We start from the raw sequence: 27694 nt of genomic DNA, 5'->3' as shown, positions 1-27694 counted from the left end.
GGAATGAATTTCATAGCATAAATGCAATCATATTCTCTTTCTTTCACAATATTACTTGTTGGGAAAACATTGCTGTGTATACGGTCTTATTTTTCACCACGTGTAGAGATGTCTAGTTTGTAAAAACAAAAAACTTGTGGAGAGTGTTTAAAGTAAAATGAAGGCATCCCTTCAAATTTGCTAGCAATAGTGTTTTCAAATTTAAAACCAAGAACAAGAAAATTTTCAAGATATTTGGTTTTCATGTTCCCTAGCTTTCTCTTAGAGACAATTCTATACAATTCTATGTTTGTCAGATTTTTGGTTTTAACTCTGAATTTATAATTTGTAGTATGGTTAAGAGATAAGTAAAACTTATCAAATAATTGTTTTAGTTAAATCGAATATATTCTTAACTAGGTATAATTTTATTCAGTCACACCCGTTGTGTTTAATTCTTTTATAACTTTTAATTTTTTTAAGATTCAATAATAAAATCGTAACAAACATTCAGTCATTTTCATTAATCCAAATCAAAGGTCCTTTTCTTCTTTTTCATTTTTTCTTCTCCCTTTACTTAATATACATATTATTATGTGGAAAAAGCATGGGATACCAATATTTCAGTTTTTGTCATAGCTTCACTATATATTATAAAAAATAAACCTTAGGATAAGAGATCACATGCAACAGCTCATGTGTTGTTTGTTGTATTTATATAAACCAAACCATCAATCATAATTTCATAAATTACTTTCCATCTGTAGACTTGTGCTTCCACTGACCAATATTCTTATGCCAATTGTCATAATTTAAATGGTTCAATTATAGCCCCATCACAACCTTGATCAACAATGTCTTTTAAGGCATGATGATGTTCTTTTAACAGCTAAGGATCCTTGTGGGTTTTACCAAAAAAAATTTAAAAAACAATGTAACCTCTTTTGGTATACTCTCATGTAACTTGAGATGGCAATAATCATGAATTGTCATTTTTGTTACTTCACGCAAAAGTGTCATTGTCTTTGTTACCTTTCCCCATAATTTATATTTAATTTAATGTCTAATTTTGTTAGCATAGAAAATGTGTACCCACACGCAACCCATAATCCGTAATATGGGTACTTTTTAAGTTTTGACACTATAGTATTGTGATTAATATAATTGAATTGTATGGGTGCTATATTAAGTTTCTTAAGATCATTGGAAAAGTAATTTTTTATCAATTAGTTTTTTAACAAGTAAAGATGGATATATAATAGAGACTATATATATCAATTAGTTTTTTACAAGTAATACTCTAAATCAAACGCAAAAGACTATATATGTCAATCTTGTCAACAAAATAAAGACTATATATATCAATCAAACTAGCAACATTGTTGTTTTATACAATCAATAGAACAAGCGAACAAATTTTAAAACAGAAATGTACCTCACACTACCCATTATTGCCTTAACCAAGACCGGCATATAATTTAATGTGAATGAAAACACTAATCAAATATAAAAAAACGATAAATCACTGTTTTTGTCTTGGAATTATATAAATCGGTCAATCTAAATTTGCAAAATGATAATTTAATCTCTTAAATTAAAAAATATTATTCAATTTTTTTTTCTTCTTCAAATTTAACACTATAATTGTAAGAATTTTATGTTCGTCTAAATATACGATAAAGACTATTCAAAATAATGTATATTTTATTATTGTTTTTTTAAAGATATTTACTAAAGAAGATATATTTTGATAAAGAAAATAAATTAATTAATATTTTGTAACTGAAAACTAAATTACTTGACACTTACAATTTTGAGTAGTTAAATCTAAATTTAATCAATAAAAAACACCACATTGAAAAGAATCTTATTCCACATAAATAATGATACATTTTTACCCGTTAGTTATAAAGGTAATGTCACAACTCACAATTATTGTCCTTTTTATTTAATTGGAACTTTCTAGGTAAGATTTTTTTCCTTCTCAAAACCTTGTCTAGTGATATAAAAACAAGGGTCAAACTCAAAGCAACAGCTAGCTTTTCTTCTTTACACGATATATCCATGCAAATATTATTTCTTTGCAAGCTGGCCTTTCAAGTTCCAAACTTTGTTCCATGTCATCAGATTGCATCAGGTATATTGTATGGTTTTTCAGTTTCAACCCAGCATCAGATTCTCCCATTGTCCTTTATTCTTTTTTGGCCCGATAATCCAGAGGACACAAGAAAGAGTTAATTAAGTAAAATCTGATTAATTTAAAATTATTTTATAATTTGAATTTAAATTCTCTTGAACAATTTTTAATTAACTAAAACTTATTAATACTGTCCTTTATTCTTTGGAGTTTATAGATTTTCATAATTTTAATAAATAATAATTATTTGTGACTTTTGGAGTATATTTCGGATTATATTGTGAGATAAACGAGGGACTCAATGTTTGACTACAAACTTTATCGATTAAAAAAATTGAATACAAAATATATACATATGTTTATCATTGGTCCTTATTATATATACAATTACAAAGAATAGAGACACATTAACTTTATCTTAGTCTATGATATATAAGAAATATATTTATGCATGTGAGTAACTTTGATCCGTAAATTAAGAATGTATAATATAATAAGCATAGCGTGTATAAATGTATTATAAATTATAAATTGATATGATTAAGCTATGGGTTATGGAAATTGGAAGGATCTATTCCAAGAGTCTTAATCTTCAAGTGGGTTGCGCAAATCCCAAAGCAGCAATGGAGTCTCCAAATAGTGAATCTCAAACCATATATTATTCTCAATCATAAACAATTAATTAAGAACAAGAAGAATTAAACATAAAATTTAAAAGATATATTAGAAAGAAAAATGGAAATAAAAATAGACAATCACATAAAAAAGAAAGAAGATGAAGAACAAGATCATACACTCTTAATTCATGAGATTTAATAAGTAATAAATCCATTGAATGTGCCACAAAAGATGAAAATGATATTTGGTTAGAATTAATAAGTGGCATATCCGTATTTTTGGATGTTAACTCTTTATCCTAGTAGAATAAACTATAGTTATTTATATATCTTGAGTTCAAGTGAAAATGGTTAAGTTTAAATTGACTATGAATGAGTTAAATATCGAATATATAAGAACCGCGATCTATATATTTAATGTCTTAAAATTTTGAGTTGGAATAAAATGTTAAAATCTATTTTGATCCTTCAACATTTAAAATGTTGTTGCTCCCACGTGCTTGAATTCGAACTCTAGTTCTCTTCAGTGAAATTTATTATAACTAGAATTAATAGTTATTAACAAGTAGATAAAAGTAAAATTATTTAAAACATAAGAATTTCATTTATCTAATATTGAGAAGAAAAAAAATATTATTCACTTTCCTTCTTGTTGGAGGATTCTATCATATATCCCCACAAATAAACCTGCTACCCCGCAATCAACGTGAAAATATAATTTTGCCCTTCTAACTATCTATAAAATCTTCAACTTTTTTAACTTCTCATTTTTTCACCCCCTCTTTCTAGAATATTCGAAAGTTTCGCAATGACAATTTCCAGAATTTTCAAACAATTCGAAACTTCCGAAATAGAAAATTCTAAAATTTTCGAAACTTTCAAACAATTCAAAACTTTCGAAATAGGAAAACTTCGAAACTTTTCATATTTGTAAACTTTTGAAACTTTTTAGATTTAGAAACTTTCGAAACTTTTTAGATTTGAAAACTTTCGAAACTTTTCAGATTTGAAACTTTCTAGAGTTGGAAACTTTCGAAACTTTCTAGAGTTGTAAACTTTTGAAAATTTCCAAATATTTTAAACGTAATCCTTATTTCAAAAATTTAAAACTTCCGAAAGTTATGAAAATTTGAAACTTCCGAAACTATCATTTTTGAAACTTATTATAAATGATTAAAATAAAAAAAATTGTCTTTTCATGTATCTTAAGAGAGTGACAGATTTAAGTGTGAGGGTGGGTGTAAGGAACAATGCTCTTCTTGTTGATGTGATATGCAGGTCTAACCAAAGGGCCAAACCAATGAAAAAAAGCCTTTGGCCTCGAAAAAATTACTTTGTATTTCAAAAAATTTTGGAAACATAACCCATTAACAAAAAAATAGTACCTCTTATATTAGCAACACAGTTAACCTTAAAGCTCTCTCAAACTTAAAATAAAAATTAAAGCTCTCTCAAACTTAAAATAAAAATGCGTCTCTCAAATTTTACTTTTTAAGTCTCACTCTCTATTTGGTTAACTCTAGTGGAGCAAAATAAAGTTAGAATAAGTAAAAAGGGAAAATCTCATATTTAAACTCAAATCTTTATATATCAATGTCTTTATAGATGACAACTGAGTTGTATATATTTACGGAACAAATGAATTATAAACTTAAAAGTCGAAATTTTATTTATTTGTATTGTGCTTTTTAACCATATACTTAGTATTTGTAAAAAATTAAAACTGGAGGAGAATTATTAGCATTTGTAAAAAATTAAAGCTTGAGGAGAAAAATTAAATGTATTAAAGTAGAGGTGCAAAAGTTTAATAATTATAGTACTAATGCAAGGCTTTGTAAGTTGGGGCTGCAACACTTATCCATAGATTTGTCCTGGTTATTAATAGAATGTGCAAAATATTCTTATCAAGTCATATAAAAGAAAAAAATAGAGATAATTTTTGTATAGATGAAATAAAAAATATGATTATAATAACAGGTACAATAAAATTTATATAATTAACACCTACTAAAATAATTAACTTGTAACTGACACCTGCTAAAATAATTCACTTGTAACTGATTTTTCCGATTAATTGATTCTAGCTCACTTCAAGTGCTAAAGAGGAGCCAATCAGCAGAATGCAAAATACTACCTAAATAGACTTAAGGCAATAGCATATTAATAAGTTTGGGCTCATGTGCGTTACATATAACCTAGAGATATAAATTGGCTTATGTACTAGAGATCTATAAAGAAACAGTTTCATTTGGAATAATATGATTAGTAAAACTTCTAACAGTTAGGGATGGGAATAGGCTAGGCCGTCCGACAGGGGCCTATGGCCTGGCCTACTTATGGCCTGGCCTGGCCTGGCCTATTTAATAAAAAGACCAGGCTCAGGCTATTTTTAAAGCCTATTTATTTAAATAGGTCAGGCTCAGGCTTATAAAGAAGCCTATTAGGCCTGACAGGCCGGCCTATATATATTTAATTATTCATTAATGTTATTTTTTATTATTATATTAATAATATTATTTCCTATTTTAAATTTTATAATTAGACAATCACTCAGTAGTCATTCCATATTCAATAGCCATTCCATATTTGGTATCGTTCCATATTCAGTAGCCATTCAATTAGTCAATAACTTAGTAGTCCTTCCATATTTGTTTGAGAGATAATAATTGGTACATTTGTTTCAAAAAAAAATATATTCTTTGAAACCAAGAATTATGTTTTAGGGTTTAAAGGATGTTTGTTTCAGATTTTTTTAAAATTATTTTGTTAGAAAAATTATTTTTTGTTTAATATATATAGATATGTACATTGATATTGGTATGTGGAGAGCATTTAAATATTTTAATATGAATAAGGCTTTTAAATAGGCTTCCAGGCCAGGCCAGGCTTTTAAAAAGGCCAGGCCAGGCCGAAAAAAAAGCCTATGATAGGCCGTAGGCCAGGCTTAGGCCTAAAAAATTAATCGTAGGCCAGGCTCAGGCATAATAATAATAATAATAATAAGTGCGTTTGTTTGAACTTAAATAAAAATAATTTTTTTTATTTTTGTTTATTTACTATCATAAAAATGATTTTTAAAATAAATTATTTTTAATCTGTTTGTATGTAATTTTATAAAAGTGATTTTTTCAACAATAAAATTTTTATAAAGGACATGATTTTTTTTTAAATAAATTATTTTTAATCTGTTTATATATAATTTTATAAAAGTAATTTTTTAAACAACAAAATTACTATAAAAGACATGACTTTTTCTACATATATTGATATTCTTTTTTCTACATCATATCTTTACCTCTTCATTTTATCTACTATTCTCATGCTCTCGCTAAGTTTAATCTATTTCTTAGACACATTTCAAAATTGATTAATGTACTTAAGTACTCTTCAAAAAACAAAAAATAAACACACAAAAGCAACAAAAAAAAATCATATCAACACATGAATAGTGTAAAAATAAAATTATTCAAATAAAAGGCAGAGAAACAACAACAAAAAAAACAATGGAGAGATATTGATGTCGAGAAATTGAGAAGGAGAAGAAAATTACTTGATAAAAATTAGTAAAAATTGATATAGGGCAATTTTGAATTTTTTAAAAAAGGTAATGGTAATTATATCATTTTATCTTATTAATAAGTTAACTTCAGTGTTTTTAAAATTTGTGACACTTTTCTCTCTCATCCGTCGCAAAAGCGAAAATGAGAAACTACTTATTTTTAGCTTTTCATTTCTAGCAAAAAAATAATTTTTTTTAATAAAATAATATTTTTAAAATCTGAAACAAATACCGTTAAAACAATAAAAAATAATTTTTAATTTTAAAAAAAATCTGAACCAACCACATCAATATAAATATAAAATTATTTTATATGTCATATGTCTTAATAATTTATCTTTTTTATTGTTAAATTTTATTTTATTTTTACTTTCTGTTTAATTGAAAAGGAAAAAATTAAATGGTGCGAGAGATTCTATCACGAAAAACAACAAAAGTTGATTACTGGTATTGAATTTTTCTTTAAATCATTTTTTACTTTTATTAATTCTAAAATACCAAAGCAACCACACGTGTATTAGTAGCAAGTCGTACGTTAATTCCTTTTTACTGTATATCAAAACTCAATTGAAATTAATAGAAATTTGGTTATCCTTTTTATTTAGATGAAATCTTCACAAATCTCCCCTCTAGTTGTAATGGTTGGTTGGAGGCCTTCTTTATAAAGTTATCTCACCTGCAGAAGAGTTGGTAATAACTCGAGTTGAACTGATCTTAAATTCAGTTCGAAACTGATTTAAGTTTGATACGGACATTTTTAAGCTATAAGAACTATGTTCAACTTAAATAAAAATGTATTTTCATCATGAAAAATTGATTTATTCTATTAGAATTTAATTTTTATGTATTTACGATGTAAAATATTTTATATTGTAAGTATATAATAAACACTCATTATTATATTAAAGATTATTACTATATAAGTCAAATATTTATTAAAATTGGATGATTGTGATTGAATATTTGTGCAAAAACTTTTTACACTAACCATAAAAATTTTAATAAATAATTATTATAACTTCTTTTAACCCCCTTATATTTTTTAAAAGCCACAATCATGTTTGGAATTATACATTTATAAGCAAAAAAACTATATTTTTGTTTAGAAATATACATTCTACAGTTATAAAAAGAAAATGTGTTTTTTCTTAATGTCCAACATGGGAAGAAAAAAAAGTAAAATTTTATCTTATACTCCACGATTACACAAACTATCTATTTTACATTCTTTTTATAAAAAAAAAAAAAAAAAATTCAATGGAATTCACTCGAACTTGTGTACTGAAAATCTTAAATCTTTCTTTAAACTTACAGGTAAACCTTTACATATATCTCAGTTAGTTCATATATTCTTATATTATCAAAAATTTACCATTGAAATTACATTTACATATTAATGTTAACATCATTTGAAAAAAATAATGTATGCATTTCAGATTTTACAAATAAATCTAGAGTAATTTCCCTTTATATAATATGATATATTTAACCGTGCTTTAACATTACGACACTATTTCACACATGTGACTATTGAGAAGGCTTAGAATATACTATTCGCAAAGCTTAGAATATATTATTTAGTACATTTATCTATATAGTATATTATTTTATAATATATAGTACTTTTCAAAATTTATCTTAATAAAAACTATATCGTATAATTAGTAAGTTCTAATTTATTTGACAAATGTTACAATTTCTAAATGGTTGAGGTATTTGGTAATGATATGGAGTTAATTGTGGTAATATCATCTGAACGAACACGTTTTATTGGATGCTTTTTTATATCTTATAAACTGCTCAAGAATATATGATACAAATAAAATCAAAGTACCTTCTATTACTCTTTTATATATATCTATCATATAGGACAAACCATTATTTAGACCCATTACAACGCACATGACATGAAATTTGTCTACTGGTCTACCATTACATGCGGGTTGGTTTTATCTACTTCTATTTTTTTCTCTCTTCATCAGTATAGATTTTGGTCTGAGTTTGGATTGATATTTTCTCTTTGTATGTTTTGTTTTGGACCTTTTGGTTAGGTGTAATTTTGTACACACGCAATTTTTTTTTTTTTTTAATGTTAGTAATAACAATATTTCGAGTTTTTTATTTTATTTTATGTGACGCATTTGCACTCTAATTTGGAGAGGAGGGTCATCTACATTGAGTCAAGAACAATCACACAGATGAGTTGAATACTACTTCTTAATTCAAAATCTTAAAACAATGGATTTATGAGTCATTTCACTTATACATTGTTCAACTATCACTTTTCTAAGCAATGTAGGACTTCTAACTCACACTTGCTACACCTTAATCTCTTCCTCAAGTGTGAGTCTATTTCATTCATCAAGTTATACTCCACCTCAAACAAAAGTTTTTTCATCTATATACACTTGACGATTAATGGAATTAAAGAACATTTGGGTGTTGTTCGTCAAATTGTACTCCTCAAACGTCAATGTGTACTCATCAATGATAACCCAAATTTTTTGAACAATCTTCGTCACATGAAATAACTCACCTTCAACGCAAAATTTATAACTACCATGCCAATAACATTCGGTCATGAGTGGATCCATATGATCATCATACTGGACTAAGAAATCACACAAATGAGTTGGACACCACATCTTAACCCATCCAAGGTAAGAGTCTACTCACACTTGACACAAAAATAATATCCCCATAAAGGTGAAGTGTGAGTTAATCCGTTCATCAATGATATGCTCCCTCTAAAGGAGGCAGTGTGACAATGCCCCTCGAGAGTAAGAGAACATAATGTTGTGTAACAAAGGATGATTGTGCAGCAAACATGCTCTACTTTTGCTACAATTCTATTATATTGTTCCTACCACTGAGTTTGATTTATTGATATTTTTATCATTAGTATCATTTTCTCTTTAAGTCAATTTGGTATACCTATTTTCGTGGAGGTGTTTGTTGTCTGCTGTTTGATTTTCCCATTTAACTGATGGTTGTTTGGTGATTGATACTTCCTAGTTCTATTAAAAAGATTTTTGTGTAAACATTATCTACATAATGGAAAGTTTTATTGGACTAGGTCTCGTGATTTATATTCTCATAGTTTAAGAACAGTTTTACATGTTAAAATTTTTTGTTTTTGATATATAATTTTCTTGCCATTATTATTATGCTTGGAATTGCATATTCTTTTTGCCTATTTATTGGCACAGGCAAGGAAAATATTTTTCATATTGAGATAGTTATCATCGATTTTTCCTAACATTTGGTATCAAACTTTGGTTCTATTTAGAAAAATATAATTCTTAGTATGCTTTCTAGTTGCAGTGTTGTGATACTAGGAAAGTGATTTTTGAAAAGGTTATGTCTAGGAAAGACTTGCTACTTAAGTAGTCTTTTGTGACTAACTCCTTTTTTTTGAAAACCTACCCGGTGCATGGTTTCAATATGAATAATGTTGCAATGTTATGTTTCGCTATGCTATTTGACATAGATAATTAATTTTATGGAAGAATCAATTTTGATTTATGGAAAATTTAAGTGAAAGATGTGTTGATACCATCATGATTATAGAATGTGTTAATTAGCTTAAGTGTATTAGTTAGCATTGATGCAACGTGTGTGTGAGATTTTGTCGATTGTTGAAAAAATTTCTAACTAAAGCAACATGGAAGTTGCACTATCAATTTACAGCCTAAGTTTTCAGCATATTTAAAAGAAAAAAAAAATTAGAGTGGTTTAATTTCAAGTAAATATTCTTCGAGCTATTTAACTTCAAATGAAAATGATTAGTGTTTTATAACTCAGACGGATAATAGGCCTATCCAAAGTACTAGGTCAATCCAAAGTACTATGTCACTAATTGATTGGTGAAACCAATAGGTCACTTGTTGAAATGGGACGATTGATCCAATGTACATCATATTTAAAAAAAATATTCATGACATAAATTATATTTATGTTTAACTAAACTAATATTATATAATAAAATAGCAAATATTCTATAAACAAATTAAAAACAAAAAGGGTCATGTTAACTAAGTAATTCGAATCAAATGGTTAATGAGTTTTAGTTAAGGACTTGAATTCAAATCTTGACTGAAACAATTATTAATTAGACTTTACTCAATTCTCGACCGAATTCTAAATTACTAGAGTCTTTTTCTCCTGTATACAAGTGAGTTAAATAAAATAAAATAAAATAAGGACGAGTTAAAAAGAACTCTAAATTTGTTGAGCAAACAAAAAAGGAAATTAAAAAAAATTGAGAAAAATCTTACTTCTTATATTTTCAAATTATGCATTATACAACTTTCAAAGTATGACCGAAAGCACTTGTTAGCATTTTTCAAAAACAAGAAACTCGTGCGACGTTGATGTTTTATTGTTCCATTGTTTTTAAATATTTATTAGTATCTTTTTTTATGTATCAATAGAAAATATTTGTCTTGTTTTTATCAATATCTTTTTTAATATTTATTAGTATCGCGTGTTTTTATACATTAGTTATAAAAATTTATCCCGTGTTATTTTAATATATGTCCTTTGTTGTTTATATATCAATGACAAATATTTATTTTGTATTTTTTATGTAATAATTATAAATATTTATAGTGCACCTTTTTAATATTTATCAACGATAAATATTTGGTGTAGCCTATTTTTTTTATAAATATTCCCTTTGTAGTTTGTTTAAAAGAAATAGTAACTTTTCAAAAGGGAATAGTTTGTAAAAGAAATAGTTTGTCAATTTTTTTATGAGGCCTAAAGGGAAACTATTAGAGGGCCTTTCCAAAAGTTAATAAATAAATTATTAATATTTTATTTAAGAACTATAGAAAATTTATGTAGCAAAATAAATGATGTCTTCAAATCTATTTTCTCTATATTTTTCAAAAAAAATGAAATAAAACATTTCAACTATTCTACAACAACGTCATTAACTCATATAAATTTTTTAATCTTTTGGTTTAAGAAAAAAACAATGTGTATATGTTGTACCACTCCAATAATTCATGTTAACAATATATTCACAACTTGTCTCATGCTTTCCCAATTTGTAACTAATATTTCTCTCATCCCCACTATCTTCATTAGCTAATTTACTTATATTAAGAAGAGTATTAAATAATTTGCAACAAAAACAAAATGTGTTACTTAATTTATATAAGTAAAAAAACATTTTTTACTAAATAAAAGGTTTTGTTTTTAGAGAGACTTAAAGCGTTTTAAAAATAAAATATCACCCTTTTTACATCTTTATTTGTCCCTAAATACATTTTACAAATTTTTTATTGTATTTAGTATATATTTTTTAAAATATATCCTTTATTACAAATATTAAGAATATTTTTTTAAATATGAAAACTTAATATTAAATATATTTATATATAAAAAATGGAAAGAAAAAAAAAGTATTGGAACATATAAAGAAAAAAAATTTATGGAAAAAGTAATGGAATGAAAAAATATGAAAATTTAATATCAAAATTATATGCTGGCTGTGGGGTTCGAACCCACGCGCACTTATGTGCAGAAGATCTTAAGTCTTCCCCCTTAACCTCTCGGGCAAACCAGCTGATATTCATATATCACAATTATATTAATATATCCTATACTGTTCAAAATATACCATTAAAATTACATTTACATTTTACATATTAATGTTAACATCGTTTTCAAGAATGTGTTCATCTCAAATTTTACAAATAAATCTAAAGTGATTCTCTTTATATCATATATTTGACCGTGCTTTAACATTGATGTATTATTTTACGCACTATAACGAGGTGAAATGAGTTCCTAAATTGATAAGCTACAAATTCCAAATACAAGAATAAGTGCAGTACGTGTAACGAGAAGGCAAAAGAAATTACAAGTGGTGTTATAAATATATATTATTTAATACATTTACCTATTTAGTATATTATTTGATAACATACAGTACTTTTCAAAAATTTATATTTAATAAAAACTAAATGGTATAATTCATAAGGCCTAACTTATTTGACAAATGTTAAAATTATTAGGTTGAATATTATTTTATGAGTTTGAATCTAGAATCTTGCAATTGGTTGTAAAAAAATAGTAAAAAAAATCCACTTACAAAAAAAATTTATGATGGATGAGAGTCACTTGAATAGTCCAACTTGAGATATGATACGGAAAGAATGAGAGTTTTAAATACATCTCTATTTAGAAAATTTATGCCTAAATTTACTAAAATACCCTTAATCGTACTGTAAAAACAAAAAAAATACTTCATGATACTCACAATCTGAATTTTCCAAAAAAAGTAAATTTTTTTCGCAAAAAATCTCTTACTGGAATTTCATGAATGAAATTTTCGGTATTTATTTTTCAATACCGAAAATTTTATTTTAGAAATTTCAAATTTTCGGTTTAAACTCCCAGAAATTTCTTTCTTTCTTGAAATTTTCGTTCCAGTTTTTTTTTTTTTTATATAATTTTTTTACATTTGTTTATATTAAATTTATTTTTAGCGAGAACTAGAGGAGTAAAAAACATCATTGAACATTCTCGAGTATGGCCTCCTACACAATCTAATAGGAGAACAGCCGTTGAGAAAAAGAGAAAGAAGAACGAAGAGATGCAACACCCGGAGAATTATAATATTCAGCCTGTGCTTGAGCAATGATCCACTTTAAAAAAATCAATAAAAAAGATTTAAAAAAAATTAAAAATCAAAATAAAAAATAATAATAAGTACCGAAAATTTCAATTTTGAAATTTTCGATAGAATAAAATTAACTACCAGAAACTCAATGCATAAATCTCAGGTAGAGTAAAATTAACTACTGAAAATTTTAAGACGCAAAATTTCGAGTAGTATAAATAAAATTTTGTGTTTTGAAATTTTGGATAAACAAATAAAACCATCAAAAATTATAAAGAAGAAATTTATTGTAGTTATAAAGTCTATACCGAATATTTAGAGGAAAAAGATTATTTATCAAAAACTTTAGTGAGAGTGCAATTTTAAAATAATTTTGTTTTACCATTAATTTAATAAAAATTAAAGGAACACATTTGAGTTTTTAATTTTTTGAGAGGGTATAAGTCCGATTTAGGTACGAAATCCATCTTTCAAAGAATTTAATTGAAAAGACGTTGAAGATACCAATTTGGGATCATATTGATAACATGATGGGAATTGATTTCAATAATAAGATGTGTTTGTTGCATCTTTCTGTCCATTTTAATATCAAAGCTAAGACCTCATATCATTAAGTTCACATAAATCCAAATGAACTTTAGTAGGAGTTGGAACTTTTACGCCAAAGACTTGTTGAGGTGGTCGGGGTTTGTAATGTACATATCCGAACCGTTCCACTAATCTATCCAGAACCAATGCAATTAATTTAAAGCGGATATTTGGTGACAGTCCGAGAACGGTTAGTTTTAACGAAATACAATAAAGTATAGTAGAAAAATTTATGGTGGTTTGTACCTACAAGCATTCTAACACCGAAGGAAGGGAGTAAGAGTAATTAAAGAATGATTGCGTATTTTGTATTTGAAAATTGTGACTCTATGAGCATATAATCATTGAGGTAGTCATACATGTTAAGGCAAAATTCTTAATTATTATTTTGAAGATAATCAATATTTAATTAAATTGTTAATTATGATTTTGATCAAACATATAAGCTTGCATATTCATTATAATTGATGAGCAAGGACAAAAGTACATTGTACTAGCACAACAAACTGTCAACTGACATTTGACAATTCATTCTTACACTTGTACATGTTTATTTCAGACTCAATGCAAGAACGTTCTAGGTTGGTCAAGAACATTTTGGATAATAATATAAACATGTTTTTAATATGTTTAAATCAAATCTGACACTTAATTTATGAGTCTAACGATTATATTCAACTTTATATATATTAGTTTTCAATCTTCTTTTCATCTATAAAAGGAAGATCAATCATAACACAAATGCAAGAGTTTCTAAAGCAACCAATATGCACTTATCATTTAAAGCTCAAGTTCCAAAGCTCTTCTCTTAGGCAAAACTCCAGTTCTCTTAGTGAGTTCTTATCGTGGATCATCTTAATGAGTTCTTGTTGTGAACCAATATCAAACTAGAGTTGAGAATATTTAGATCTCAAACACTTTTCATCATACACTTAATTTTGCAACTCAAGCATATCTCTTAAGTTAAATTGAGTGTGTTGTAGAAACCCTTTCTAGTTTGCAAGGTATTAGTAAAAATCATTTATGGACTGAAAGGTGGCTGTAGCAATTCCTTTCAAGGTTAATGTTGTAATTGATCAAAATGTGATAAAAAAAGATAATGCAAGGAAGAACATTCTGGTGTCGATCACATTAGTGAAAAATCTCCCAAAATGTAAGGACTTGACATAGCTCATATTGCGGGAACCATGATACATATTTGTGTGACCTTTTTACCCTTTCTCTATTGTTATCTTGCACTCACTAATCATATTTCACTTGTTTATAAACTGAAATGTCTTATTTAAACTAACACATCCAGAACGTTCTAATGATTAATTAATTTCAACCAAAATGGTTCTTGAGTTAATTAAAATTAAGTCCAAGAATTAAATTTTAAAAAGGGATCACAATATAAACCCATTTTCTTATGATTAATATTGCTACTTTAATTGGCCTTAGAGTTCTGCCTCTAAGGTTGAGCACCTAACAAATGTTAGAGGAAAAGATTCAAGAAGAAAAATCAATGTCAAAAGTCAATTATATTGTTGTAGGAGAATCATCAAATAGACCATCTTATTTTAATGGTACGGGTTACTACTTCTAGAAAGGGAATATGCAACTATTCCTTAAGTCTCAAGATAGAAGAATGTGGCGGTTCATAACAGATGAAAACTTTGTACCAAGAGTAAATCAAAGTGAGCCATCATATGCTGAAAAGAATAAGGCAAATTGGACAATAGAAGCAAAACCTAAGGTACTTATAAACTCTAAAGCCCAATTATTTATATCTTGTGCTTTAAGCACTGAGTAAAGTGAAAGCTGATGAATGCGACACTGCAAAGAAAATGTGGGATACACTACAAACGCACCATGAAGGAACAAGTTGTGTCAAAGAAACAAATATTAATATTGGTGTACGAAAGTTTGAACTATTTAAGATGAATGAAGGAGAAACTAACAATGAAATGTATTCAAGATTCACAATCATAGTAAATGAAATGTGCTCCCTCAGAAAAACCTACTCAACCAAAGGTGTACCCCTACTATACGGAGACCAATGGTCACAACCAAAAGTCAAGACAAAAACCTTGAGAAAATCGAATTAGAAGAATTAATTGGAACCTTAAGAACTCATGAAGTTCTACTTCAAGAAGACAACCCAGCAATGAAAGATAAAGCAATAGCCTTGAATAAATCACAAAATTATCAAGAAAGTTCATTTCCACAAAAGGATGAAAAATATTAATTAGAAGAAGAAAAAGTTGGTCAAGAAGAAGCTGAAGAAAAAGAAGTGGTTCTTCTCACAAGAAAAATTCAAAGAATGATTAGTAAAGAGATCAAATTAAAAAGAATTTCTCAAACAAAATAGAAAATTCTAAAACTGGGATATATATAAGAGTCATGTTACTTGTTTTAGGTGCAATAAATTACAACATTATAAAACTAAATGCCCTTTAAACAAAAACGCACCATCAAAATTTCCAAAAAAAAAAATCCATGATGGCTACCTGGGATGATTCTTAAGAATCAAATACATAAGACAGTGAAGAAGCCAACATGTGCTTAATGGGAAATTCAAAAATTGATGAGGTAATTGTCTCTGATTGATGTCTTTTATGTGAGCAAATGGAAAAAGAATTTGACAATCGTCTTTGTGAGTCAAACTTCACTGTTCAAAGTTGTAGTTCATTAAAAGTAAAACTTCATAAAGAAAAAGAAGAAAAAACGAAGTCCCAAGCTATGAATGTTGAATTCAGAAAAGTAATCCAAAGATGGAAAGACTTTCACTTTAAAATATTTGAAAAACAAAAGATTTTAAAAGAAACCGCTAAGAACAAGTCGCCAGAATGCTCTGTAATCCAAAAGGAGAACATTTTGCTCAAAATAGAAGTTGAAAATCTTAAAAATGATTTTTCAAATTTTATAAATTCCGCTGAAACCTTTCAAAAAAATCATGGGATCACAAGTAGGAGTTTTTGAAAGCAACAATTTTATGAAGCTTTTTTCGTACTAGAAAAAATAGAAGAAAAATGCAAAACCAAATGTTCTTATTGTAACAAGGTTGGACATCTTGATTATTCATGTTTTCACAAGAAAAAGTATAAGAAAATCAAAGGGAATAGATTTTCGAAAAGTGTAGATTATTCTAGCCTTATATCAGAACATTCTTCAGGAACAAAAAGAAAGTGTTCTTATTGTTTAAAGATAGGTCATTTTAAAACTAACTTCTATCTTAAGAAGAAAAAAAAAGTAATCTTTGACAAAAAAAAACTAACCCTTAAAGACCAAAAGCTATATGGGTACCTAAGAACTTATTAAACTCTAATGCAGGTTGGTTTTCAAAATGTAAAGACAAAACCATGGTACTTGAAAAATGGTTGTTCGAGACATATGACATAAGATAGACAATGTTTTCTCTCATATATTTAGAAGGATGGAGGATATATAACTTTTGGAAATAATGATGAAGCCCAAATCAAATAAGAAGGTATTGTAGGTAAAGGTAAGTATGCAAAAATAGTTGATGTTCAATATGTTGAAAGTTTAAAATATAACCGACTAAACATAAGTCAATTATGTGATAGTGGTTTTGAAATTGTATTTAAACTAAACATATGGGAAGGTAAGCAAACATTTTCTGGAAAATCATTTTTTTTTTCTTCTGGATCTTGAAAGAAAAATATGTATGTGCTATTTTTATAACAACTATCCACTAAATCATATTTTATGTCACTTGATAAAGATAAATGGTTGTGGCATAAACGTGTTGGGCATGTAAGTATGACAGCAATTTTAAAGTTATCCAAACGTGTTCTTGTTAGAGCACTATCAAAAATTAGTTTTGACAAAAATAAAATATATGAAGCATGTGCTAAAGAAAAACAAGTCAAGAGTATATTTTTTATTCAAAAGATTTTGTTTCTACTCAAAAATCTCTTGAACTGCTTCACATTGATCTATTTGGGCCTATCAAAACTACAAGTTTGGGAGGAACGAAATATGGTTTTGTAATTGTTGATGTTTTTTCGAGAGTCACATGGGTGTTTTTTTATATAAACAAAAAGATGATTCTTTTGAAGTATTTCAAGCTTTTTTTAAATAAATTCAAACTTAGAATTTATAAATGGAGGAGAATTTATAAATGGTTCTTTTAAAAATTTCTTTGATGAAAATGATATTTCTCATAGTCTTTCTTGTGCAAGAACTCCTCAATAAAATAGAATTGTTGAAAGAAAAAATAGAACTTTGCAAGAAATTTCTAAAACTACTTTGGTAGAATCAAATGTTGAGAAATATTTTTGGGTTGAAGCGGTCAACATTTCTTGCTACATTTTAAATCGTGTTTAAATAAGAAAAATTCTCAATAAAACGCCATATGAATTGTGGAAAGACATAAGGCCAAATATTTCATATTGTCACATTTTTTATTTGTTATTGTTATATTTTGAATAAGAAAGATAATTAAGGGAAGTTTGATGCAAAATGAAATAAAGTCATCTTTCTAGGTTACTCCACTAAGAGCAAAAACAGTAGAAGTAAGTATGCATGTGTTATTTGATGATCGTTACATACAAATGATTGATGGTAAGTAAAAAGATCGATCTCAACAACAACAGATCATTCTCCTGAATAACGAGATTGATCAACCATTTCTAGTTCAAACACCTCCACGAAGTTGGAAAATTGTAGTTCAAACACATTTGATGACACTAGAACAATAATTTCTTTCAAAGATGACAACGACTACATGAAAATAATCTCTCAAATAGAACCAACATATATTAAATAAGTTATAGTTGACGACTCATTTGTTGAAGCAATGCAAGTAGAACTTCAATTTTAGAAAAACCAAGTTTGGACTCTTGTTCTAAATCCTCAAACTATCATTGGTACAACACGGGTATTCAAAAACAAATTGGATGAAGAAGGTTAAGTAATTAGAAATAAAGCAAGACTTGTTTCTCAAGTTTATAATCAACAAGAAGATATTGATTATGGTGAAACTTTTGCTTCAATTGCAAGGTTAGAAGAAATAAGAATATTTATAGCATTTACATCTCATAAACTTGTTACACTTTTTCAAATAGATGTTAAAAGATCTTTTTTAAATGGATTTTTAAATGAAGTTTATGTTCATCAATCTCCTGATTTTGAAGATAAAAAGAAACCAAATCGTATCTTTAAACTCACCAATGTCCTATATGGATTTAAGCACACCCCTAAAGCTTGGTATGAAAGGTTAAGTTCATTCTTGATCAGAAATGATTAGTTAGAAAGATTAATAAATCTGATTTATTAGTTCAAGTGTATGGTTATGATATTATCTTTGGTTCAACAAATGAAAAAATGTGTGAAGATTTGTCAAATTTCAAGCAAAGTAAAATTGAAATGAGTATGATGGGAGAATTAAAACAAATTGGCTTACAATTCAAACAATATGAAAATAGAATTTTAAGTTGTCAAGAAAAATATATCAAAGTTCTTCTTAAAAAATATAAAATGAGTGAAGCCAAATTAATGGCAACTCCTATGCATCCATCTTTATATTTGGACAAAGATGAAAAATGCAAAATCATTTTTGAAAAATAATATAGAGGAATGGTTGGCTCTTTATCATAACTAATATAAAGGAACGGTTGGCTCTTCAAATCTTCATTAAATATTGACCATATCTTCTTTTCAACTTGGTCAAAGATTTTCTTCAATGATAAATATGAATCAAATCTTTCTTTCTTTCTTTTTTTTTTTTGAATAAAATAAATATATTATAATACAAGAAAATATAATAACTAGTGTAAAACTAAACTAATTTGAAGTAATCACAACATCAGTCATGTATGAAGGTAAGGTTTAGGTTTTTCTCGATGAAGTCAAACATATCTTCAGGTAGTGGTTTGGTGAAAATATCAGCTCATTTGTGTTCAGTGTCTACAAACTGAATTTTTAATACCCCTTTTTGAACGTAGTCCCTAATCAAGTGGTGTTTGATCTCTACGTGTTTAACTCTAGAATGTAAGATAGGGTTTTTTTATAGACAAATGGTAGAAGTTTTTTCGCAGTAGATGGGAATGTAAGATAGGATTCTATGACTTTTTAGTCTTCAAGTTCATGTGTCATCCAAAGTAGTTGTGAACTGCAGTCAGCTGCTGAAATGTATTCAACATCTGTTGTTGACATTGCAATTGTGTTTTGTCTCTTACTTGACCAAGATATTAAGTTGTCACCTAAAAATGTGCAGTTGCCACTAGTGCTTTTTCTCTCAAGTTTATCTCCAGCATAATTTGAATCACAATATCCACTAAGTTTGTACTTAGTAGATTTCTTGTAGAACAAGGTAAGGTTGGTAAGACCTTTTAGGTATATGAGGATTCTCTTAACACCAGTTAAATGTGATTCACTAGGGTTAACTTGAAATCTTGCACATTAAATGTGATATCAGGTCTGGAAGCGGTAAGGTAAAATAGGGATCTTATCATTCCTCTATAGGTTTTTGGTCAACTTTTTTCGCCTGAATTATCTTTTTCAAGTGAACAAGTAGGATGCATTGGTGTAGCCATAGGTTTGCAATAACTCATCTTAAACTTTCTAATAAGCTCTTTTGTATATTTAGTTTGACGAATGCTTATACCCTTTTTACTTTGCTGAATTTGTATACCTAAGAAGAACTTAAGTTCTCCCATCATACTCATTTGAAATTCAAGTTGCATCAATTTAGAAAATTCTTGACATAGAGCGCCATTAGTAGATGCAAAATTAATGTCATCAACATAAATTTGAATAATAAGAATTTTATCTCCCATTGATTTTCTAAAAAGTGTATTATTTACTTGTCCTCTTTCAAAGTTATTTTTTAAGCAAGAAGTTATTAAGTCTATCATACCATGCTCTAGGTGCTTGTTTTAGACCATAGAGAGACTTCTTAAGTTTAAAAACATGATTTGAAAAATCAGAACTTTCAAAACCTGTGGGTTATGTAACATAAATTTCTTCACTTATATAATCATTTAGAAAAACACTTTTAACACCCATTTAAAACAATGAAATATTATTATTTACAGCAAAAGAAATTAGAATACGAATAGCTTCTAACCTGACCACTAGAGCAAATGTCTTAGTGTAATCAATGCCCTCTTGTTGACTGTAGCCTTGTGCGACAAGTCTTGCCTTGTTTCTGACTACTTTACCTTGTTCATTTAATTGGTTTCTGAAAACTCACGTGGTTTAAATAATGTTCTTCTTTGGTCTAGGTACTAGATCCCAGACATCATTCCTCTTAAATTCTTGAGAACCTGCAAAATATTTATCTAGCTTTGACTTTTTAAGATCAAGCTTCTTGTTATCACAATAAACATAATATTAGACAATAATTAAATTTAAAGAAATATATTACCTATATGTTAACAGTTTCACTCTAAAAACCCTCTTAGTTTTTCTTTTTTGGTTTTCAGATTTTGAGTTTGCATATTTTCTTATTAGAGAGTCTGGATGAAGGAATTTGAATTCCTATCCAGATTTGTAGTCTTGATGAACTTGATTGGGGTGTTCAAAAATGTCTTCTAATTCTGACTTTTAAGCTGCCACTTCTGTTTCTGCTGATGTATCGGGTTTCTTTGATGGTAATTATGATTCTTCTAGTAGTTCCAATTTGTTGATGTGTGTCATTTCTCTGCCAGTTTTGAGTATGTTGATACTCCAGATATTTCTGGTTCATCATATGGTTCTGGTTCTGGTTCTGATAGGGATTGTGTTGACTAGTCCTTCTTCCACCATAGTTGGTTGGCTTCTGTTAGATTTTTCTGTTTAAAATTTGTACTTTGATTCTTTAAAACATTAATTTTTTCAATTAGATTTGTATTTTCTCTCCTAAGTGTTTTCAGTTTTGAAGACAATTTGTTATTCATTTAAAAAAAATCATTTATAGCAGTAACTAAATCAGATCGAGTAAATTCAAAAAATACCTCAATTTCTTCATCTGTTGCTTCACTTCCAAAGTCAAAATATGTCTTGGATCCAGAGGTAGAGTTGGTATGAGCCATCATACCCAAATCTGTTTATTCATCGTCAGAGGATTACTCAGAATCATCCCATGTAGCCATCAAACGTTTCTTCTTGGGTTTGGAGTCTTTCATCTGGTGTTTCCCTTTCTCCATATTTGAACATTCTGACTAGATATGTCTAGGTTCATTGCAACCATAACAGATGATGCTTTTCTTGTGATATTTATCATCACTCCCTCTATTAGATTGCTTGGAATATCTTTGGGGAAATTTTTTCTTTCTGTTGTGCCACATATTTCGAATATTTCTGGTTATGAAAGCAATCTCCTCTTCCTCTGAGTTCAAGTTCTGATCATCTGAATCACTATCCTCTGATTTTGATGTTGCCTTTAGAACCTTCTTTTACTTAGATTTCAAGGCCAGAGTCTTGTTCTTCTTTTGGGATCATCTTTTTCAAGTTCAATTTTATGCGATCTAAGAGAGCTGATTAAATCTTCCAGCTTTAGAGTATTCAAATCCTTTGCTTCTTGAATGGCAGTGATCTTAGGTCTCCACTTGCTTGTCAGGCTCCTAAGAATTTTATTTACATGATCAGCAGTAGTATAACTCTTCTCAAGTACCTTTAATCCAGAGACCAAGGTCTGGAATCTGGAAAACATTGTTTCAATGTCTTAATCTTCTTCCATTTTGAACAACTCATACTTTTTGGCTAGGAGGTTGGCCTTTGCTTCTTAAACTTGTTTGTTTCCTTCATAGGTCAGAATCAAACTATCATAAATATTCTTTGATGTCTCCTTGTTAGTGCACTTGTCAAACTCCTTCAAGGTGATTGCATTTATGATGAATGTTCTAGACTTATGATGCATCTTGTACATCTTCTTCTGATCAACATTCATCTCATTTCTTGGAATTTCAATACCATCAGTATTCTTCGAAGCAATATAACCATCTTCCACCAAGTCCCAAAGTTTAGGATCTTGTGAAATATAGAAACTTCTCATCATATCTTTCCAATACTCAAAACGTTCTCCATCAAACATAGGTGGTATGTTGATATTTCCTCCAACAACTTCTTCACTAAATCCAAACATATTAAACCCTAGGATATTTTCTCAAACATTGTAAAGTGATAAGCCTTGAGATCGAGCTCTAATGCCAATTGAAGGTGCAAACACGAGAAAGGGGTTGAATTGTGTTTGCCGAAGTTGATAACTTTTTGATAATTTATAAATAAATAAAGAAACTAGTTTGGTTTTGGTGACTTACTTGGAGTAGAAGCAATTGGATTCAGAAGCAACAAACAATGAAAGCATAAATAGTTTGACACATAACGTTATCCTAGTTCACCACTTACTTGGCTACATCCAGTCCCTTCATTCAGAAGACTTTAATCCACTGATTCAAATACCTTGAATTACATAGCATCTGACTAGGGATGAGAATAGGCTAGGCCATCCGTTAGGGGCCTATGGCCTGGCCTACTTATGGTCTGGTCTGGCCTATTTAATAAAAAGGCTAGGCTCAGGCTATTTATAAAGCGTATTTTTTTAAATAGGTTAGGCTCAAGCTTATAAAAAAAGCCTATTAAGCATGATAGGCCGGCCTATATATTTTATTATTTATTATTATTATATTAATAATATTATTTCCTATTTTAAATTCTATCAATTAGGCAATCACTTAGTGAACATTTCATATTCAGTAGTTGTTCCATATTCGGTAGCAATTCCATATAATGAGTGTGTTTGTTTCAGAAAAAAAAAAAATCTATTATTTGACACAAAAAATTATTTTTAACGGTTTAAAGGATGTTTGTGTCACATTTTTTAAAAATTATTTTAAATAGGCTTCCAAGCCAAGTCAGGCCGAAAAAAAAGCCTATGATAGGTCGTAGGCCAGGCTTAGCCTAAAAAATAAATCGTAGGTCAGGCTCAAGGCTCATGCCTTTCAAAGTCTGACCTGGTCTGACCTATTCTCACCCCTAAACTTGACCCTTCAAGCCAGTCTTCCCAAACAGCCTGACAACCCCAGACTTTTGAGGAACTAACCACCTTGACCCTACAAGCCAAGTCTTCCTAAACAACCTGACAACCCCAGACTTTTGATGAACTAACCACCCTGATTCTACAAGTCAAGTCTTCTCCTAAAAACCTGACAACCCCAAATTGAAGAATGAACTAAACCACTATCGGATTGGATACAGAATGTAACACCCTAAATTTTATAAAATATATGTTCATAAACTTTGTGATTAATTTCCGTTATATAGGTGATTTTTATGAACTTTATACGATTTTACGTGTATATCTGCACACTCAATTAATATATCATTCTTTTATGCGTATGACTATTATTAAATGTGTACTTGATTATATTTATTTAATTCTAAATATATTTTATTTTAATTATTTACTTTATAAATAATTATCTTCAAATAGTGGTAATATTGTGTTTGATTTTCTTTATTTTTATATACTTATTATGGTATTGTGATTATACATATATTTAGTATGATTTAGTATTTAATATAAAGTGTTGATTTTATACTAATTTATTTTATAATTTTGAATATTCTCTAATTATGATAGTATTTTAATTTGAGAGAAGAAAAGAAAAGTATCATTAGGGTGATTATTTTGAATATGAAGGTTTTGATTATTAATATATTTTAAATGATTTATTACTTTATTTTATAAAATTTTAGTTTGGAAATATGAGCAATATTTAGTAATTAAATTATGTTAAAAAAATGTTAAAACATTAGTTTTATTAATTATTGGTTTTATTTAAAAATAAATAAAAGAACGAATGAGTTTTAACCATATGTGAATCTTAACTGTTAATAAAATAAAACAACAACAACAACAAAAAAAGGAATTGGACGGACAACTATGAAACCAAAGTGGAAACACAATAACAACCTATCGTTTGGCACCGGTGATCGATAACTGTCTGGAAAACTTTCTCCATTTTCGCTCAAATCTGAGTATGTTATTTCATTCATTTAACTAGTCCATTAAACATAATTTTCCAGAATTTTAACAACCTCAATTTCTCTCTAAAATACCCGACTTCTCCGTTTGTAGAATTCGTTATTTTGCACCGTTTTCCTTCACCGTAAGTCCGATCTGAGTGAAACCAACGCCAAAACGACTGCGTGAAAAGTGGATATATTATCCACTAATTGGTTTTCTGATTTATGGTAATTTTCCTTGACCAAATTTCGAATTTAGTTTTTAGAGTATCGTCTCATATTTTATTTTTAACATTTACCCATAAACTGTCGAGTTAGATCGATTGATGGACAAAGAGTCAATGAATAAAGGCTATTTGCTCGTGGAATCCTATTCGTGTGTGAAAGCGTCGAAATAAGATAAGGGGTGAGAGAGCGTTTGAATTCATGAGTGTAATATATTGTGAGATGAACGGGAAAACCGTATTTCCCAACAATTCATCTGGGGCTCGCTACGTACGGCAGTAGCCCTTTGAGTGATAAATTAATTAATCTGCAAATAAGAAAATTGTGAGATTAAAATATGGAATAGAAATATTTATAAGGTGTTGATTGATTTAATTTCGTTAAATGTGTGATATTTGATATTATTGTGATATTTGATATCATTGTGATATTTGATTTCAAATGAATTTGGTGCATATATTTGATTAAATGAGTTTATGTGAATGCAGTGTATAATGTAAGTTTATTTCATGATGATGTATGATTTATGATATAAATATGTGATAAGTTTATGTGATAATAATGATGATGTTTGATTGATGATAGTGATTCTATAAAATTGTGATGATTTTATGTGATGAGATATGATTAATGATAGTGATATTGTGAATTTGTGATGAGAACATTGAAGTAACCCCATAGTTGGTGAAATAATTTTGATTCCAATTTGTGTTTGGGATGACGGTCTTAATGGAGTATCATAGGCCAACAAGGGGAGAAAATAAATATTGAAAATTTGTGAAGTAGAGATTATTTTGTCATCATATAGGCAGGGCCTGACAAACCTAGTGATTCCGGGGAAGTACAACTGAATGAGTCTGATCGTGGCGGTCTGCTGTTGAGCCTTAAGGCAAGATTGTTAGACTTTGGAGGTATTCGGGTGGGGAATACCTAGGTGACTTGGAGGTAGCACTCTAAATGTCGGGAGCTACCATGCAACACACGTTTACCTCGACTGTCACGTATATATGTCTCGGGTTGAGTTGAGGGGATCTATGAGGACAGGGCCAATTTGAATTGTCCATCCACCGAGATGGTGGCATAGTATCAAGCCTCATAACCAAGTACTTCAGAGTTAGAATGGTACCACATTGTGAAGTAGAGTCTAAGCTCATGCATAGCATTGCATTTTATTGTGTTTGTTTTGTTGTGATTAATATGTATCGTGTGTGGTGAAAGTTTATCTTAAACGATTTGATGTTATAGTGAACTTTATTGATTTTTCTTGAGTGAATTGCCTTTTAATGTGATATTTTCTTGATGGAATATTTGTGTAATGATACGGTTTTATTATGATTGTTTGTGTGTTCTTCTTTCTTGTGTTATATTGTCATCAAGATTTCAAAACCCACCTCCTTCGTTGTTTGTGTTTGACTGGCTTGACCCTACGTTTGCGAAATCGCAGTTATTACATGTTAATGAATCTTGAAGTTCAAGTTTGGGAGGAACCATGCTCTGATATGTGATACCGGGAATAAGGGTTTAAATTGTATTTTACTTATTTAATTTGAAACGAATTTTTGTATGAAAATCTTAGAAGTACTAGTAAGTTTTAAAATTAAATCAAGTAATAATACTTAAATCAAGCTTATTGAGATTACACTATTTTAATGGAGAAAAATTTTATTTATCCTAAATTAAAAATTTTATTTATCCTAAATCAAGCTTATTTCCTTTTGATTTTTGAGAAACGTGATATCCTAAATTAAAAATAAAAAATTTTATTTTATTGGAAATAAATTTTATTTATCCGCTGCAAATTTTATAGGAATATTATATAAATTATTATATATATTATTTTGGGGTTTAGGGTGTCACACAGAAGATTGAAACTTGAGTAGTTACTCTTTTCTGTTTTTCGATCATTTTCTCCTTCAGCCTTGAGTGTCTATTTATAGTGAATATTTGGGATTCGATTTAGTCCTTATTTAATTCTAAATTGTATCTTGTTCATAGTGAGTTTGTAAATTCTTCAAATTGATTCTATTTCTATTTTGTGTAGATTGAGTTTGTAAATTCTTCAAATAAACTCTTCTTCACTAGAGTTTTGCTTGAATTGAGAGTTTTGTTGCTTGAGTATGATTATTTAAGTATTAGAATGATTGCTTTTAAAAATTATTGCAGTTAACTTCTCCTTGACGTCCCTTTTATAGATGAAGAGAATGTCAGAAAGGCTCAATATAGTTGTTATTTAACTTGAGCAAAACGTTTGTATAGATTGAACTATAATAAGCATATGTAGTATTCGACCTAGAATGTTTTTCTACAAAACCAGAACGTTCTTGGTTATGTGTTGTATGGAGAATGTGGATGAGTGATTGAATGGATGTGACGTGTCAGTCCTTTATCTCAAAGTCATGATGAACTTTCTACAAAAAGTACAGCAATAGTATACCATTGTCTTTGCTCACTTCTCATCAATCTAGAGATCAATCAGTTCATCGATTTGGTGTTTATTTTGCTTCTTTGGGGCTTCAACTTTGAGTTTTGGGTTTGATTATTGATTTGAGTAGTCTTGATATTCTTTAACTTGAGGTTTAGACTATAGAAAATGATCTATTTTAATTTTTTCTGTAAAAGAAATAACCAGAATTTTCTTTTATGAAAACTAAAATGTTCCTTTGTAAACAAAAATGTTCTTTCATAGACCAGAATGATCTTGTAATCAATCTTCAGTTCAAGTAAAACTTGATGTTCTTGATTTATTCCATTGTGAGATTGTTGATTTATTTCATCACTTATCTTTGAACAAATCACACAAAAATACAAATTAAATAGCAATATAATTAGAATCATGACCAGTGATTAATTAACTGTTTGTTTATCTTTAAAACAGTTGATTTAGAATTTTGCCTCAATAAAGCCCTCTTAAGTTGATCATATAGAAAATAAAATACAATTGCACTATCAACAAATGAAGTTGAATATGTTTCAATTATAAATTGTTGTTCTCAAGTTATCTA

General features: G+C 28.4%; 1 non-coding gene across 1 annotated transcript; it reads right to left on the bottom strand.

Annotated features, from left to right (window-relative positions):
- Positions 1-11784: 11784 nt before the first annotated feature.
- Positions 11785-11867, bottom strand: TRNAL-UAA (transfer RNA leucine (anticodon UAA)). Its single transcript has one exon. It is a non-coding gene; the product is annotated as a tRNA-Leu (tRNA).
- Between the last annotated feature and the right edge of the window lie 15827 nt (positions 11868-27694).

Source organism: Cicer arietinum, chromosome 6, assembly GCF_000331145.2.
Source record: "Cicer arietinum cultivar CDC Frontier isolate Library 1 chromosome 6, Cicar.CDCFrontier_v2.0, whole genome shotgun sequence".
Lineage (NCBI taxonomy): Eukaryota > Viridiplantae > Streptophyta > Magnoliopsida > Fabales > Fabaceae > Cicer > Cicer arietinum.
This window is presented reverse-complemented; position numbering and strand designations above follow the sequence as displayed.